Raw genomic sequence first — 18348 nt, 5'->3', positions numbered from 1 at the left:
AGAGCATTGGCTGAGACACAACAGCCAGTGTCTGTTGAGGATCCCTCCTGCACTGGATCTGCACCTCACAGTCTTTGGAAACACATTGGGAAAATGTGACAGTTCACTTGGCAAGTCTCAGATACCATCAGTATGTGTAACCAGAAATGGAGAAACTCTTATCCAGGTTTTTTACACTGAAAGTGGAGAAAATTAGTGCCTATAGGAAGAGATGGCTGATGTCTAGATCAAGAAATATATGATAAGAAAATTCTATGCTGTGCCCCTATAATCAGTAAAGGTACGCTGTGACAACAACATCAAAATTTCTGAATCTTGGCATAATAAAAGTTTACTTCTCACTCAAGCAAGAAGTCTGGTTAGACAGCAACTTTGAACAAGTATCCCACCAACAATAACTCACAGATACAAACTTAGTCCATCAGGGCCGCATCACGCCCTAACACTTTGACTCCTTTGTAGAATCCTCTAAATCCAGGTAGACAGAGGAAGGAAAAGAATCCACAAATTTGGAGGCTTGCAAGTTATAACTCTGCCTGCTTCAGACTTTAAGCAAAAAGAATGAAGACTGAAAAGGATTTTGAGCTATAAAAGTCCTATAGGACTTAGCCCCACAAAAATCAGATTCAGAGTGTAGCCACTCAATGTATTATTTCAGAAGGCAATAAAGTGGTCAATTATAAGCTGAGAACAAAACGACATTAATCAAGCTTGAGAAATATATCTGGGAGGGAATTTGGCTGGTGGTCACTGGCACATGAAAGCCAGTGCAACTAAGTAATTAGTAACTTACTAAGTTTATAAAGGAATTGTATTAACCAAAAGCAAATCCCTGACTTAATACTTCTTTGTCTGTAGCAGCCTAAATATAACGTTTGGTTTCTCAAATTTACACGAGCAGAAAATGGCCTCTGAAAACTGAGTGGCCACAAAGGAGAAAATAGTCCCCAGTGTCCATTTCAGAGGTGTCCATGGAGGATAATAAAAAAGGAATCATCTCCCAGAAGGTGGAGCCTGAGTTCACAGAAAACAGCAAACAAGGCTGTTTCTCTAAAAGACCAGAAGCAGGTTCTAACCAGGGAACTCTTTGGGGAAGACTTTGCAGCTTGTGTAAGCCAATTATTGCTATGCCTCTACCATTTAACCTGTTTCTTCATGGGACATTTACTGCTGTTATCTGCTATTGGTTCACAGTTATGTAGGGGGAAACACGGAGCAGATAACCTGTCGTTTTAGTTCTAAGGTCACTGGGCTTTGAGAAAATTTAGTGAGCAGGTGTAGCTTTGGGTAATCTCCTCTGTGGGAACAAAAGGGTCACCAAAAGAGAGGACTGTTGTAGTTTCCGAGACCGGCTTCTAGTTTATCAAATTGATGTCATTTTCCTCTAGGGCACACAACTTTTCTTTCCCTCTGTTGCAGTTAGATGGGGAGACTGAGTTCCGGAGAATGGGAAAGGGCCTTACATTTCTGGACCTCGGCCACGCAAAGCCTTCATGATCAATTCTCTGTCTCTTCCTACCTCTACTGATCGGAGGTAGAATCCCACGAAGTCCTTGCAAGCAAATTTCCTAAGATGAGACAGAGTCAGCCTAAATCTCTGAATGGCTATTCTCTCCACTTATACCCAACGAGACTTCGTGAGTTAGAAATTTTTGCTGGGCTAAACCAAGATTTGAGGGATTATCTGTCAGTATCTGGAATTATCTTTTTTTTCAGGTTTATTTATTTATTTTGAGAGAGAGAGAGAGACAGCACAAATGGGGGAGGGGCAGAAAGAGAAGGAGAGAATCCCAGGCAGGTTCCATGCCATCAGCAAGAGCTGGATGTGGGCTTGAACTCACAAAACCATGAGATCACGACCTGACCCAAAACCAAAAGTCAGAACTTAATAACTGACTGAGTCCCCTCGGTGCCCCCAAACCCCAAATTATCTTTACTAATAAACTTTCTACTGTAAAAAACTTTAATGAACTGATTGAGAAAATGTAAATTCCTGGCAATTCAGCATAGAAATGACTAAAAGGATTCAGCTGTGGGACTATTAGTCAGGTTCCCCCAAGGATTATAGGATACTTTATCCACAGTCCAACTGCAGTGGAATGAAAATGACCTAAATAAATCAAAACACACAAAAAATAAAGATAAAACCAAATGCCTTGATCTCTAAAGATGAATGTAAAGAGAGCCTCCACTATCTGTAAGTCTTTATTCTCTATGGCCCTGAGGTTAAGGCCATTTAGAGGGAATAATAGAGACAGCGAGGCGTCCAGATTTGCTGCTAAGAAATTCAAGTGTGACACTACATATGGCTCAAATCTGACTTTTAATTTGAATAGCCAAGGATATTCCCAGATCATGACTTTTCAAGGGTTCTTGAAACATCTTATAGTAAACCAAAGGTTTGAAAATGAAACTGAAGTTATTGTTATATGAGTTGTAGTGTCAAGCATATCAGCTACAAAAGAGAGAGAAAAAAAGAAGAAACTAGAGGCAGTAAGTTATACTCCCACAGTCACCCCAAGAGTATAACCCCCAAATTTTCGTAGTAGCTCCCTGAATTTCCTGAACAACAAAAAGCCACTAAGTAGGGGAAAAATAGTAGGCAAATATATAAACCAATTAACATGTTGCTGCAACAAACATTTATAATTTATTTTCCCTATGTGCCCATATTCAGTTGCATTTTCTCCTTTGGACACACAAGGTATGTTGGAGATGTTGGTTTTGCCCCTTTAGCTAAATGGAAATTGTTTATGACAGTTTTCTCTTCTGTCCCTCCATCCCCACCACCCCACTCTACGTTACAGGCGGCAGTAGTCATTGAGGATTTCCTCTGCACACTATCGCTGCCTGGGCCTCTGGGTTGCCATGAGGAACCCACTGTAGGAAATGGTACCGTGTTTTTTGCAGTCAGAGCCGTGCTTCGAAATATGTGCATATACAAAGGAAGAGGGAGAATTATTTGTCTTTTGGCAGCCAAGGAATAAAACCAGGGAGAAATCTCAAAAACAGGGAGAAATTTCCCAACCCAAGACAGTTATCTTCCTATGGGGACTGACACTTCCCACCCATATAGGGGAGCAATGACTCTGGCGGTCTGTTTATACAATGTGACCATGTGAATGCCCTGTACTGGGCATAAGTGATAGACCAGAAATGGGCACTGCACTGAAAGTAAATCAACAAAATTACATTTCCTAGAAATTTGGGAGTTGACATTCTAGGTCAGCCTGGTGTCCATTTAAACTGAGGACATGCCCTAAGAGCAGGAAAGAGGTATCATCTGCTAGGATCACAGAGTGGGTAAAGATAGACCACTGGAGAGGAGAATGATGCAGAGAAAATTAGAAGTAGGAGGCCATGAGACCCAGCAAGAATGAGACTAAGTACATGGACTTCCAATTAATCCTGCGTAAAAGCAAACATATTCCATAATCTTCAGTTTTGTAAAAGATAACTCTGCATCTTCCTAGTAAATAGGGTTTTTGCTGTAGTTTTGGTTTGGGTTTTTTTTTTTTGGCTTTGGGTTTTTAGAGGGATTTTTGCTTAAGCTCACTCCTGTTGATTTTGTTTTCTAATACCAGAAGCCTAGGGCAGCAACCACCCACCCTCCTTGAGGCCAGCCCCTTCGTGCAATCAGTTCCCTGGTTTTAGACTCACCTGGTTCACTTCGCTTGTTACACACACTGTCAGACGGTTAAGGGGCCAGTGTGCATCCTGGCTGGGTCTTAAGATGGTTATTGAGGAATTCATGGTAGTCTTTGTTAGGACTTTTTCTTGTTGTTTTTTTGAAATTTTGCTTACTGCAAAATTTCTTTCTCTTTGCTTTATTGAGGTCAGATTCTAAATATGAAAGGATTTTCCTTTAGGTGCTTTTTAGCTGCTTTCCTGCTAATATCATTTATTTTTTATCTGCTTCATATTTGGCCTTAAATAGAAGAGATGTGATTCCATTTAACCAGAAGATATGCAGGCTTGGGGGGTTTGTTGTTTGTCTCCTCTTGTTTGATTTTGTTTGGTTTTCATCATTTGCTTTTGCTGCACTGAATCCGTCTTGTGCTTGGTTCAGGTTTACTATGTCGTTATTTGAGCTGATCTAGGCAGGGTCTCCTACTTTGGTTGAGATACGCTTTCCAGGCCTCCCCCAAGGTCAGGCTGAGTTTCACCAGACCACCTAGCCCATGCTAGTCAGCAGCCACATTGACACGAAGGCAGTTCTGCTCTACCCCAGGTACAACATCACACTGATTTTTTCTTATGTATATATCTCGATGATTCCTGTAGTTTCTCTCTTGTGAATAAAAACTCATGAGAGACTTTTAATGCTGAGGACAAACTGAGGGCTGAAGAGGGAGGGGGAAGGGGAAGGAGAGTGATGGTCATGGAAAGGGGCATTTGCGGGAAGAGCACCGGGTGTTATGTGGAAACCAACTTGGTAATAAACTATTTAAAAAAATAAAAGCTTTATGCATACAGAAAATAAATAAAATAAAAACTCAACTGAATAAAAGCATGCTACTTATCTTATTTAAAATAAAATAACTTCTGAGGAAAATGACACCAAGAATTATCTTCTCCCAAGAAACATGAGTTCTGTATCTCTGGTCTTCATTCTTTTATTTTATTTATTTATTTATTTATTTATTTATTTATTTATTTATTTATTTATTTTTGGTCTTCATTCTTTTAGAAATTGCCTCCTCTTTTCCCACAGCTTCAGGGTCAATTACAATGTGGAGATGTGTAATATGCAAGAGAAGAGTTAGCTTTCAAGCTGTGCCACCTCCCAAATAAAGCATTTGAATACCTGAAAATATTCAGCTTCTGGTAGATTATATGTGCCTCAAAGCTAATTTTGTTTCCTTTGTCTTCCCTTTGGGCCTTATACTCTTGTATGTTTAGTGCAAGTCCACTCTCCAATTAATGGAGAAACACTAGACTTTAGACTTTAGAAATACTAGTCTTTCTAGCCCCTTGCCTTATGTTATAGCATCCCCAGACTCTCTCCAAATGAGTTATCGTATTGAACATTGGAAAGCCAATATGATAAGATCAAGGCATTTCTTCGGCAGCTTGCCTAGGGATCTGTGATTCTAGACTTGGCTTAGATGGAACAGCTTAACTGGGCAATGCTACTCCATCTGTCTCATCCCCTTTCTTGGACCAGTAGTTTAATCCAGGCATGTCCTTTTGGCAGTGATAAAGGAGCCAGTTTGAATCCACTTGGGGTTTGGCACTGACACACAGTCACTTATGCCTTATTAGCCAAACCAAGTCACATGGCCAAATGCCAAAAGTAAGGAAATACATCTCACTTTTATGTAAAGAACTCTAAAACCATATGTCAATGGGCTTAGATTGGATAAAAAAATCAGGAATTATAATGCAATCCACCACCAACAAAATAGCCTTCTATCACCATATTTGAAATGGAAAAATTGGATTAAAAAGTGTAGATCCTTTCTAGCTCTAACATTATGGTTTTGTATAAACCATACTCTACTAATCATAGATATCAGTACAAATTGAATTTATAACACACAACAGATGCTTCAAGACATATGACATATCCATTGCTCTCTTTCGAGGGAGGACCACAACTATATTGCATTAGAAAACCTGTTATCAACTGTTTTTAAAACTTAAGGGGAAAAAAGTGATTGCTTCCTTGGATGTAATCCCTATAACTTCAGACTTTACCAGCCTTCAGAAGTGAATGAGGTCACATCAAGATTTTTTTACCATATCACATGTTACTGGTTATGTAATTCACCTGTATAAATTGTAGCACTTCCAACCTCCACACCCACACATCTACTGAATCATTTTTAAGAGTCTCCAGGTTGTATGTACATTGTGCATATTTATAAATAAGTCCACTTATATTCTCCAGCTCAGAATATTTACTGATACCTTGCCCCTGAAAATACTCTGAAAGACAGCAACTTAAGTATTTCTGACATAAAGTGAAATACACCCATTTAAAGTGTGTATTTCAATGAGTTTTGACATATTTATGCACTTGGGTAATCCTCACCATAATCTAGACTTCTTCCATCACCCTCAAAGGGTTCCATGTACCCCTCTCCATCAATCATTCCCCTTCTGCCCAGCCTCACACAAACACTGACCTGCTTTCTTTCACTCTAGATTAATTGTTTTAATGGTTTTTATTTATTTTTGAGAAAGAGAGAGACAGTGTGAGTTACGGAGGGGCAGGGAGAGAGGGAGACACAATATGAAGCAGGCTCCAGTCTCCAAGCTGTCAGCACAGAGCCAGGCGCAGGGCTCCAACGCCTAAATGGTGAGATCAAGACCTGAATGGAAGTTGGACACTCAACCAACTGAGCCACCTGGCAGTTTTCATTTCAGATTCAATTTGACTATTTTGGAGGTATTCATATAAATAAAATTATACATCAGGATTTATATCTGTGCAGGATTTTTTGTATCACCACAGGATTTATTGTGATTCATTCATATGATTGCTTCTACCAGTATGCTTATTCCTTTGCACTGCTGAGTATCACTCCACTGTAAACATACACAACTATTTGTTTATTCATACAACTGCTGAAGAACATTTGAAATATTTCCAATCAATGGTATCATAGGGTTGATATAGCATTTGTGTACTCTTCTCCATAGTCCTTCATACACTTTATAATTTAATCATTATAGTATTATGTAATAGTATTTAATTGTGGTTTTAATTTACATTTTTCAGAAGGCTAATGATGTTAAACAACTTTTCATGTAATTATTGAAAATTGTGTAAACATTTTTTAATGCCATGTTCACCTTTTGCTTAATTTTTCACATACTCTGGACATGCATCCTTTGTCAGATATACATACTGAAAAAATTTTCCCCCTGTTATTTTCTGGGTTTCTTATATTTTTTTTAATGTTTACTAATTTTTTTTTTGAGAGGCAGAGAGACAGCACAACCAGGGGAGGGTCAGAGAGAGAGGGAGACATAGAATCTGAGGACAGGCTTCAGGCTCTGAGCTGTCAGCACAGAACCCAACACGGGGCTCGAACCCACAAACCGTGAGATCATGACCTGAGCTGAAGCTGGACGCTCAACCAACTGAGCCACTCAGGCACCTCAATGCTTACTTATTTTTTGAGAGAGAGAGAGAGAGAGAGAGAGACAAAGAGACAGAGTGTCAGCAAGGGAAGGGCAGAGAGAGAGAGGGAGACACAGAATCTGAAGCAGACTCCAGCTCCAAGTTGTCAGCACAGAACCTGACACAGGGCTTGAACCCACGAACTGTGAGATCATGACCTGAGCTGAAGTCGGACGTTTAAGTGACTGAGCCACCCAGGGACCCCAACAAGTCTTGAAATCAATCAGGATTTGTCTTTTTTTGGTAATTCTTTTGGCGATTTCAGGTCCTGCATTCTCCCATATAATTTTTAGAATCAGCTTGTCAGTTTCTATAAAATACCTGTAGAAATTTTGAGATTGCATTGACTTCATAGACCAATTTTTCTGACTTATCAAAATTTTAGCCTTTCAGTTCACGATTTTATATATTTCTCAAATTTTTTTGGCCTTTAACTTTTCTCAGAGATGTCTTACAGTTTTTGGTATATAATTCTTGCAGTTATTATTTTAAAATTGTCTTTAAGTATTTTATGGTTTCAATGTTATAAATATTAGTTTTGAGTTTACCTCCAATTGTCCATTACTAGTAAATAAAAATAAAATTTGATTTTTTTGCATAATGACCTATTATTCTGTAATTTTAAGTTCATTTATTAACTACAATGACTTTGATGTGTATTTTGTAACATTTTATAAATAATAACTGTGATTTGCAATTAGAGACATTTTGATTCTTCCTGTCCAATCTTAATGTCTTTTTCTTTGTACTTTATTGCAGAGATGTTGCATAACAGTGATGAGAAAGAACAATCTTGCCTTCTACCCAATTTTAGAGCAAAACATTCAGTCTAATGATTAAGTTTGGGATCAGTGCCATATTTTTTCATAGGTGTTCTTTATCAGATTAAGGAAATTCTTTTCTGTTTCTAATTTGGAGATAGTTTTTCTCATGAATGGCTCTTGCATTTTTGTCAAATGCTTTTTCTGCTTCTATGTAGATAGTTACATAAATTTTTCTCTTCTATTCTTTTATATGGTAAGATTTATTTCCAAATGTAAAACTAACCTTGCATTCTTGGTATAAATACTATGTGGTCATGTATCTGATGTGTTAACCTTTTTTACATATTGTTGGATTTGACTTGTTAATATTTAAGAGATTTTGCACCTATATTTTTGAGAAGATTTGTATATAGTTGTCTTTTTGGTAATGTCTTTGGCAGATTTTCAATTCACAGGGATGTTGGCCTCAAACAATGAACTAGAAAGAGTTCCTTCCTTTTTCTGAAAGAGTTTGGTAGAATTAGTGCTATTATTTTTCTTAAATTTCCAATAGAACTCACCAGCAAATCCATTTTAGCCAGAAATTGTCTTTGTAAGAAGATTTTACTTATTAATTCAAGTTTCTTAATAGACATAAAGCTATTTAGATTTTTTTGTATGTAATGTTGAATTAATAAATTGTACACCTAAGCTAGATTTTTGTTTCTTCTTGATTCAGTTTTGGTAATTTGTGTCTGCCCATTTCCTGTTGGGAGTACAATAGCATAATTTGTTAATATACAATGGTTCATAATCGTTTCTTATTATCCCTTTAATGTCTTGAATCTGTGTTGATGTCCATCTTTCATTCATTATATTGGTCATTTCTGTCTTCTCTTTTCTCTTGATTAATCTAGTTAGAAGGTTTTCAATTTTATTGTTTATTTGAAGAATACGTTTTTAGTATCAGTATGTATTTTCATTTTCTATCTCACTGATTTCTTATTATAGCATTTTTTTTCTTTAGTTTGGATTTAATTTGCTTTCTTTTCTTTCTTCTTAAGGTGAAAACACAGATCATTGATTTTAGATTTTGCTTTATTCTACTATAAGCACTTAATACTGTAAATTTTGCTCCATATTTGCATTAGCTGAATATTATAATTTTGTTTGGTATATTTTGCTTTCATTAATTTCTAAATATTTTCCAATTTCTCTTGTGATTTCTTCTTTGGCCTATGAATTTAGAGATATCTTGTTTACTTTCCAGATATTTAAAATTTTCCTAGATAACTTATCATGATTTATTCCTAATTTATTATGTTGTGGACAAAGAACATACTTTGATTGGGTTCAGTCCTTTAATTTATCAAGACTTGGTTTATGGCAGCATATAATCTAGCTTTAAGAATGTTTTTATGTGCACTTGAAATGAATGTGCATTCTGCAGTTGCTGGGTGGAATATTCTATAAAGTCACCCAGGTCAAGTTGGTTGACAATGTTGTTCTAGTCTTCAATATCCTTACTGATTATCCGTCTACCTGCTCTATTGATTACTGACAGAAAAATGTTGTACTCTCCAAATATAATTGTAGAGTTAGCTATTTCTCCATTCAGTTGTCAGTATTTGATTCATGCATTTTAAAGCTCTATTGTTAATTGCATACTCATCTAGAACTATTAAATCTAATCAGTGAATTGACCCTTTATTATTGGAAATGTACTACTTTATTCCTGTTGTGAAGTCAACATTTTTAGGATTATTATATTTACATCGTATATCTTGTTTCACCCCACTAATTTTAACCTGTTTCCATATATTGAGTTTTCTGAGGACAGTATATAGTTTATGCTTTATAATCCAATTTAACAAACTTACTTTTAATTGGGAGTGTTTAAACTATTAATATCCAATGTACTTATTGGTGTGGTTGAGTTTAAGTCTACGTGATGTAATTTGACATTTTTACAGGGTAGAAAATTCTTGGTTGATAGGTTGCTGTTGGTTGTTGTTATTTGTTTTTAATGTACTTTACATAAATTTCTGACCCATTGTCTTCTCTCTTGCATAGTTCCTGATAAACAGTTTATAGTTCTTTTGTCTTTATACTGCTATCTGTAATGCATATATTTTTCTCTATGTATTTTATGAAATTCTATTTATCACCACTTTCTTTTTTTGGTTTGTTTGTTTGCAAATTTTATTATTTGGTTCCCTGTGTGTTTTTCTTTGTTTTAATCCTGCTTGGAGAGGTTTTTAACTTCTTGGATCTGTACTCAATTGTCATAAAATCTGAAGTAATTTTGCCATCATTTCTTTAAATCTTTTTTTGACATCCCCCTTTGGTGGATTCATTACACCTGTATTAGAATGCTGCATATGGTCACACAAGTCAGAGTCTATGTTCATTATTTTTCAGAATTTGCTTTCACTGTGTTTGATGTGGCATAGTTTTTGTTGCTATTATTTCAGTTTATTGGTTTTCTTCTGAAGATTCTAATCTACTGCTATTGCCATCAGTGACTATTTCATTTTAGATACTAGATTTTTTCTAGAAGTTTTATTTTGTTCTTTTTGTGTCTTCCATTTCTTACATATCTTCATATTTCCTCTTATGTAGTTGAACATCTTTATAATAACATATCATATCAGTAACCCCCTCATTTTCACTTGCGGACTTTTTTCTATACACTGATCTTTCTGTATTTTGTGTCAAAAATTCTTATTTATTGGCGTATCTAATAATTTTTAATCAAAAGCCAAGCATTGTGAACTTTAGGTTGTTGTCTAGTCTTTGCTGAGTTTCTTTAAGGGTATTCATCTTGTTCTGGTAATCAGTTAAACTCTTTCAGGTTAAGTGTGATTAAACTTATAGAGTAGCTGATACTCTAGGTAATGTTAGCCACATTTCTAAAGCATAATCTTTTTGGGTGTCTAGAGAGTGACTGAGGTATCAGAGAGGACTTTCAACTCTGGCTAGTGAGAACTTAAACGTCCTCCAATCCTGTTGTACAAGGTCTGGGGACCATGCAGCTCACAGCTCACTCATGCTTCTTTGTCAATGCTCAACTTATCAGAAGATAATCAAGAGGGCACCTAGGCAGATATATAAAGTTGTTTATTCTATATAAATCCCTCATTTAAAAAATTCACCACCACAACTTTCAACCATTATCTGTTTAAAATCCTTGTTTGCTCTGCGATCTGAAAAGTGCTTCCAAGGTGACAGCCAAGGTGATTAGAGGACTAACCGGTTTTCTTAACATTTCTCAAGGATCACAGTACTGCAGTGTCTAGTTTCCTCAGTATATGAACACCATTACTTTGTTAGTTTTTCTTATTTTCTAGTTTATGATGGGAGATTAAATGTCCCTGTTATTCCATTTCTGGTCAAAAACAAACAAACAAACAAACAAACAAACAAACAAACAAATGCCTCACCATTATAAGTTGATACGAGCAGTGGGCAAAGCAGTGTACACTGCTTTGAAAGAGGATATTATTGTTGATTAACACCAAACCTAGAAAACAGCAGGAGTTCTGGCATTATTCCAGAACAAGAGCCAATGAGGTATAATATATCCTACAAACCTGACTTACGGTCAAATAAAAAACCTGACAGAAGAACATTATGGTTGAGTAAATAGATTTTGAGAAATCCTTAAAAGCATTTCTCTGATTCAAAATTGTACGCCAACAATCTGGAAGGGAAGTTCTTACTGCAGATGATTCCAGAAAAGCATAGAGTTAAGGATACTCAAATAATCATTCACTGCTCAAAGTACTGTTCCAAAATCTCATGCAGATGAGTGGGTGGACAAATGTATATCAAAATCCAGCTCTGTTCAAGACTGAAGAAGACGTAAGAGGGAAGTGGGATATATAACATTTCAAGAGAGAACATCTATTCTAAAATGACTTAAACAAACAAAATAAACATAAAATTATGTAATACTTTCAGGATATGGTGTGAGTTGATTATAGTTGTGAAAGTGGGGAAGTATAAAAAGAATCCTATGAAGAAAACTAGATCAAGATCATAGACTTCATTCCAGAAAAACAATAAATTTTAATATAACTGACCCATGTTGTCAAATGTATAAAGGAAAATGGCAAGTCTGAAACAAAAGATTCAATGAGTTATAGGTGAGAAAAGAAGATGAAACAGTTATCAACTGAGCAAAGAGCTATTAAATGAGCCAGGAAACTCAATGGATAATGCAACTGCACACTTAACTTGCAATAGAAACTTAACAGATAAGAGAATATACACTGAAATTTGGTAAGAAAGACATCTTGAGAAAAATTTCAGGAAGAAAACTAAAAAGTGAAATAGAAGAAAGAATTTGGAAGAAAGGTGATAGAAATGAAGAACAAAGAAATATGAGTGAACACAGAGCCATCTGATGTGTCTAAAGAAGAGATGTAAACAGATAAAACAAAACGTATTTTTAAAAAAGAAAACTTATAGAAAATTAAGAACTGAATCTGCAACTGAAGAGACCTCCTCATCAGAGAAAGAAAAGAGCAACAAATACCAAGATATCCCTTGATAATATCATTAGCTATATTATTTAACATCAAGGATCAAGAAGAAAATCTCAACCTAAATAGGAAAAAAGGAAAAGATCACTTATCTCTTCAAAATATTATTTGCCTGTACATTTTCAGCAATCTCTGATGACAATAGAACACCTTCTACGAAATTTTGAAGGGAAACATCCTGGGAAAATTACATATTTAAATACTGCAGTTATTAATTACATACGAAGGATACTCAAATATTCAGGGAATATAAAAATCAGTAAATAATAGATAGATAGATAAAGCAAGTAGATAATTTTCTGGAAAAAAGTTTAGACCAATCTATGCAAACAACAAATTCAAATACAGAACTAACAAATGAAAGATTTACTGTATGAATAGACTAGTGGGAACCAGGGAATAAACATAGATTTACCTTAAATATTGGTAGTGTTTAATTTTGCCAAACTATTACTATGAAGAAAGAATTTAAGTAATAACAGTAATAAAATTGATTGGCACTAAAATCCAAGATAATGTTGAAAAAAAGAAAATAAGAAGTAAAGACTTTCATCATTTTTGCAGATAAGGAGGAAATTTGGTGTCTGTTGTTTAATTTCAAAAGTTTATAATTTAGGAAATATATAAAATGTATAATTAAGTTTATTATTTAAAGTTGTATAAGTAATAATTAGTTGATCTGAAAATATGCAGCATACCTAACAAATTATTATGGGTAGTGGGTAGGGATTGGGGAAGAGACCATATAGCAAAATTTAGGAAACAATGAAACCAACAAAGCTTGGAACAAAGATAAGATGGAAAACAGCCAAACTTATCTATTATGAAAATAACATATTATGTCAATAAGTGTTAATGATATTGATTTCCATAGTAATGATTAATCTAACAAGAATTTGAGATCCTTGTATGTGCAAGACACAAGAATTAAGATAAACAATATAGACAAGTTCACACTTTTATTTAGTTTGCCATATAACAGAAGAGTGGATGAGTAATAAAAGTCTCAAGTACTAAGAAATAGACCCAAAGAATGCTAAGGGTATGTACGGTACAAGGAATTAAGTTGGTCTCAGGAATTAGGACAAGCTTATGAAGAAGAGACATTTAAACTCAGACCTGCCAAGGAGTAGGATTACCTAGGCCCTATGGAGGGACAGGATTGGAAGGCATTCCAGACAGATCATAGAACAAATACAAAACCACTCTTCTGAGAGAATACAGTGAGATCAAAGACATTTGAAAATTCAGTATATCCCAACCCAGGCAAATGAGAAGGAAAGTTTTACATTAAATCTGGCAAGGTAAGCAGGTTCTTAAAACTTTTGAATACAAACTGTAAGACAATAAGAAGAAATTGACAGATTTTAGAGTTTGGCTGCATCAATTTTGCATTATTCTTCATGGACAAGTGTTGTGGGGTATCGAAGAATGATTAGCAGTATCCGTGACTTCTACCTACTAAATGCTAGTACCACCCCTTCACACACACATTAGCTGTGAGTAGTTGTAACCAACAAAATGGCAAACAAATGTCCCTTGGATGACAACAGCCCCACTGGAAACAACTGGATAAGAGGGAATCATGGAATGTGGGGAGGCTGGATAGTAGGCTGTTGAATGGGCCAGACAAGAGGTAACGTTTGCTTACACTAGAAGGTGGAAGTATAAAGGGGGGAAGTGAATAAATATAAATACTTGAAGAGGAGAATTGATCAGTATCCACTGAATACTGGAAGTGGGGAGGAAAACTTAATCAGGCCTTAATCTTGGGTTTGTCCCTTGAGCTAGATAGATTTTGAAGTGGAGAATATATGACAATAAGCAGAAATATGGTAGAAGATCTTAATTTTTCTTTGGACTTGATGCTAAAGTATTTATGAAATATTCAAGACCAATATATGTAAATGAAAATTATCTCTAAATTGTGGGATTTGGTGTGCTCGTTTTATTATTCCCATTTTCTTTATTGTTTAACTTATAAAAGCATTTGTTTTATGAGTATGTATAATTCATATAATCAGAAAGGCATTATAACATATTCCACTTTAATGAAGTTAGTATGCAACTAATCTTATGATCATAAATAATGCATAAGGAGATACACCCTCTTGGGGCACCTGGGTGGCTCAGTCGGTTAAGCATCTGACTTTGGCTCAGGTCATGATCTCGTGGTTCATGAGTTTGAGCTCCTGCTTCCGGCTCTGTGCTGACAGCTCAGAGGCTGGACCTTCTTCATATTCTTTGTCTCCCTCTCTCCTGTCCCTCCTCCACTCATGCTCTGCCTCTCTCTCTCTCTCAAAAATTAAAAAAAAAATTTTTAAAGGAGGTACACCTCCTAAATGTCCATTATTTGATATTGTTGATTAGATATTTATACACCTTTTGCATTTCAGATGCTACATGCAATATATATCAAATATATGTCTGTTTCTTGTTTTTCTCCTGAAAAGCTAAGGACATATCTAACTAATGCTAATAGTAATGGCTCCATAGTGAAATACATTTGAACTGATTATTCGATTAACATACGTGCCCTAAAGGGTTGAGTTGATTTTAACTTTTTATATTTATAGTTAGTTTATCCAAATTCATTTAGGGGCGCCTGGGTGGCTCAGTCGGTTAAGCCTCCGACTTCGGCTCAGGTCAGATCTCACGTTCGTGGGTTCGAGCCCGCATCAGGTTCTGCGCTGACAGCTGGCTCAGTGCCTGGAGCCTGCTTCCGGTTCTGTGTCTCCTTCTCTCTCTGCCCCTCACCCCTCTCATGCTCTGTCTCTCTCTGTATCAAAAATAAAAATAAAACATTAAAAAACACACACACAAAAAAAAAACAAAAAAAAATCATTTAAATTTTCAACCTTCGATCCACTTAACAATATGGATAGTAAATTGAATCCATTTATTTCTGCAATGAACTGTAGAAATGCTCATTTTTCATGTTTTTTAAGAAAAAAGGAAATAGTAGAAAATCAGATTTATCTATGATTCATAGGAGTATACAGTGCTCGTGTTTCCAATTTTGCAGAGCCTAAGTGGATTCCAGGAATAGGAAGAAAAAATCTCACATGTCAGCAATTCAAGTCCTTGCAAATTTCTTGCATTTGAGTACAAGAAACTCCAGTCAGAAAAATTTCCTTATTTTTTCTTGACTTCCTTTATTTTCAGACTGACTTAAGTAGGTAGTAAATATTTCTGACAAGTACTTGGTTGGCAAATACTTTGTAGATGTTTCCATTATATTTTCCTCCAAGGAGTAGATGGGCTCTTTCAGGTTACCAGGGTCTGTTGCACTGACAACATAATTAATGAAAAGTCACTGAATTGGGCAAAGGTCAAAAGAGGCCGAAGAGCCAACAGTCCCCACCTGCAATTCAGCATTCTTTCCTGAGACTTCCCCAGTTCTAATTGTGATATAATTCAGGTTGGCACCTGGGGAAGTGCTTGTCCCACTGCTCTACTTTCCTAGTAACAGACGTTACCTTTCCTCAGAGTTGTTGGTCACCTCCTAACAGCTTCTTACATGCACTTTGATTTTAACGATAATGATCAAAGCTGTTCCTAGACAATGTTGAAGACATCTTCATTACCGCAACTAGCTCTAAACGTGAACACTCACGATGCACATATGTGTTTTATCAGGTGTGTCCTTTGGTCAAGCCTCAGTGCAGACACGTTTTCAACGTGTGCACAATGAGATGTTAAGCTTTATTAATTGCTGAGGGAGGTACTGGGAGAATGGCTTACTCTGCCAAATGTTTACACCCCTAAACTAAAAATTTAAAGGCTGGGGCAACATCTGTGACAGATTTACTTTTAACTCTTTGATGTAACATATAAATTTAGCAACACCCTAACATCAGTAAATGAACATAAATATGCAACAAAATAAAACCTTTTAAGAAATGATGGCCTCCAAACTCTCAGACCCTCTTCAGATAAGTTTTAAAAACTCATCATATATATTAATTCAGAAAGATACTTGATTTTTCCAATTCATAGTGAATTGGGCTGGGGCTGGAGAAGGGGGGAAGAGAAGGAAAGGAAAGAAAATGGAAAAAATGAAAGAGGAAGAAAAGAAGAAAAAAGGAAGAAAAGAAAAAGCTTTCGGGACATAAAGAGTATCCGACTGATATTAGTTTAATCACAGGAGCAAAAGAAGAAGTTAATTATACATCAGAAGTGGTAATGTACTCCTAGCCCAATGAAAAGGACATGGAAATACAACATTTGTTTATGGTGTGGAAATGGAAAATTTTAGCTATAAGAAATTAGATTCTGTTTTAGGAGAAACAGCACTAAGGCTTACCTTTGATCATTCAGATGACAAGATTGTTTTTATTATAATTTTCTAAATAGGCATTATAAGTTCCATAGAACTTATATCCTCTCAGGAAAGACAAACATTGAACAAGAGACTGGCCCACATAAGATGTTCAGTGATGGATGCATAGATGGATGCTATACCAAAATAGATGGCTGGAAAAGTTGTATGAGGCCTGCAACATTAATGCCGAATATGGTAGTATCTGGGCTATAGTACACGCTGAAGAAATACTTGTTCAGTGTATAAATGATCAAATAATCATGCAAAATTTCTAACTGCCTCCAAATTCCTTTTATCGGCCTGCCCTAAATGTTACAAACAAGTCTTCTATTAGGCTGATTTGCCACTTTAAAAGTCCCCCTCCTAGATCACTAATTCCTAACAAATATGCCAGAGAGAACTCATTCTCCACTGCTAACTTATTAGCCTACTAATGAGTAGTCATAGTTAGTCTCATAAAAATAATAATTTTGGTACTAAAAACATGAACAGACAAGTGTTGAAAGACTGCATATGGCAGTGTTATAATAATGGGAAAAAGGCCTTAATTCCAAAATTCACTTCTTGCATGACCAATACTGCTTAAGGAATTAAGATTTAAATTATCATCAAATAATGATGGAACAAACCATTAGTTTATTTAAATGTCACTCTAAATGAAACATCAGTAAATAAAAGATATCGAGAGCACATGCACAAAAGTATTTAAACTACATACTTATATTTTGTTATTTTTCCACTACTCTTATATACCAAGAAACACAATTGTATTAAAGTTATAATCTATGAGACCTAAGAAATTTGCATAAGGTCTACATATGTATAGGCAATATCTAAAGTTATAACCATACTGAATTGCCTAATCACTTTATAAATACTTGATTGTCTTTAACTTTAAGTCAATATTAATTTTTATTGAGAAAATCAACTCAATCCCCTCCTACCTGTATTGATTTTATTCTCTATAACAAAAATTCATAAAATTAGATTCTCACTATTATTTTCAGTCAAACAGATCATTTTTTTATTTAGTGCAAAGAAAAGCCAAAAAACCCTTGGGGATTTGGGCTGAAAACTCTGTCTTGGGGCCATAGCTTACTAACACTGGGTAAGATCATAGTGGTTTACTTCTCCCACGGTTTTACAGCCATGTTAATAAAATCTAGAATGAATAAGTCAGTGTTATTCTATTCTCCACTTCCAGCGTTATTGAAAATAACCGAAAGGCAAAAGTTACACTAACCAGTATCACTGTAAAAAATGTGTTTGATGAAAGTGTTACAAGAGAAAAGAAGCAATTGGGTTTAAGGATATAAAAGTGCATGTTTGAGTCATGTTCGAAAATATTTGTGAAATAAGTCAGATTGCTTTTTAATTGGAAAATTTAAAAGTAGTAGATGAGATGGACTTAACTGTAAAGACACTGAAACTATGACAACAAAATTAATGGTAGGTTTTGTTGACCTCAATTTAGAAAGTAAATAATAAAAAACAACACAGTCATCTTTATTTGGCAATGTGTTGAAAAGTTGATTTTTATTATTATTTTCTTTTTACTTTGAACTTTTTAGCCAATTGCTCTTGTTCCATATGAGGCCCAGC

The sequence above is a fragment of the Suricata suricatta genome, chromosome 4 (genome assembly GCF_006229205.1).
Source record: "Suricata suricatta isolate VVHF042 chromosome 4, meerkat_22Aug2017_6uvM2_HiC, whole genome shotgun sequence".
Taxonomy (NCBI): Eukaryota; Metazoa; Chordata; class Mammalia; order Carnivora; family Herpestidae; genus Suricata; species Suricata suricatta.
Note: the sequence above shows the minus strand (reverse complement) of the source record.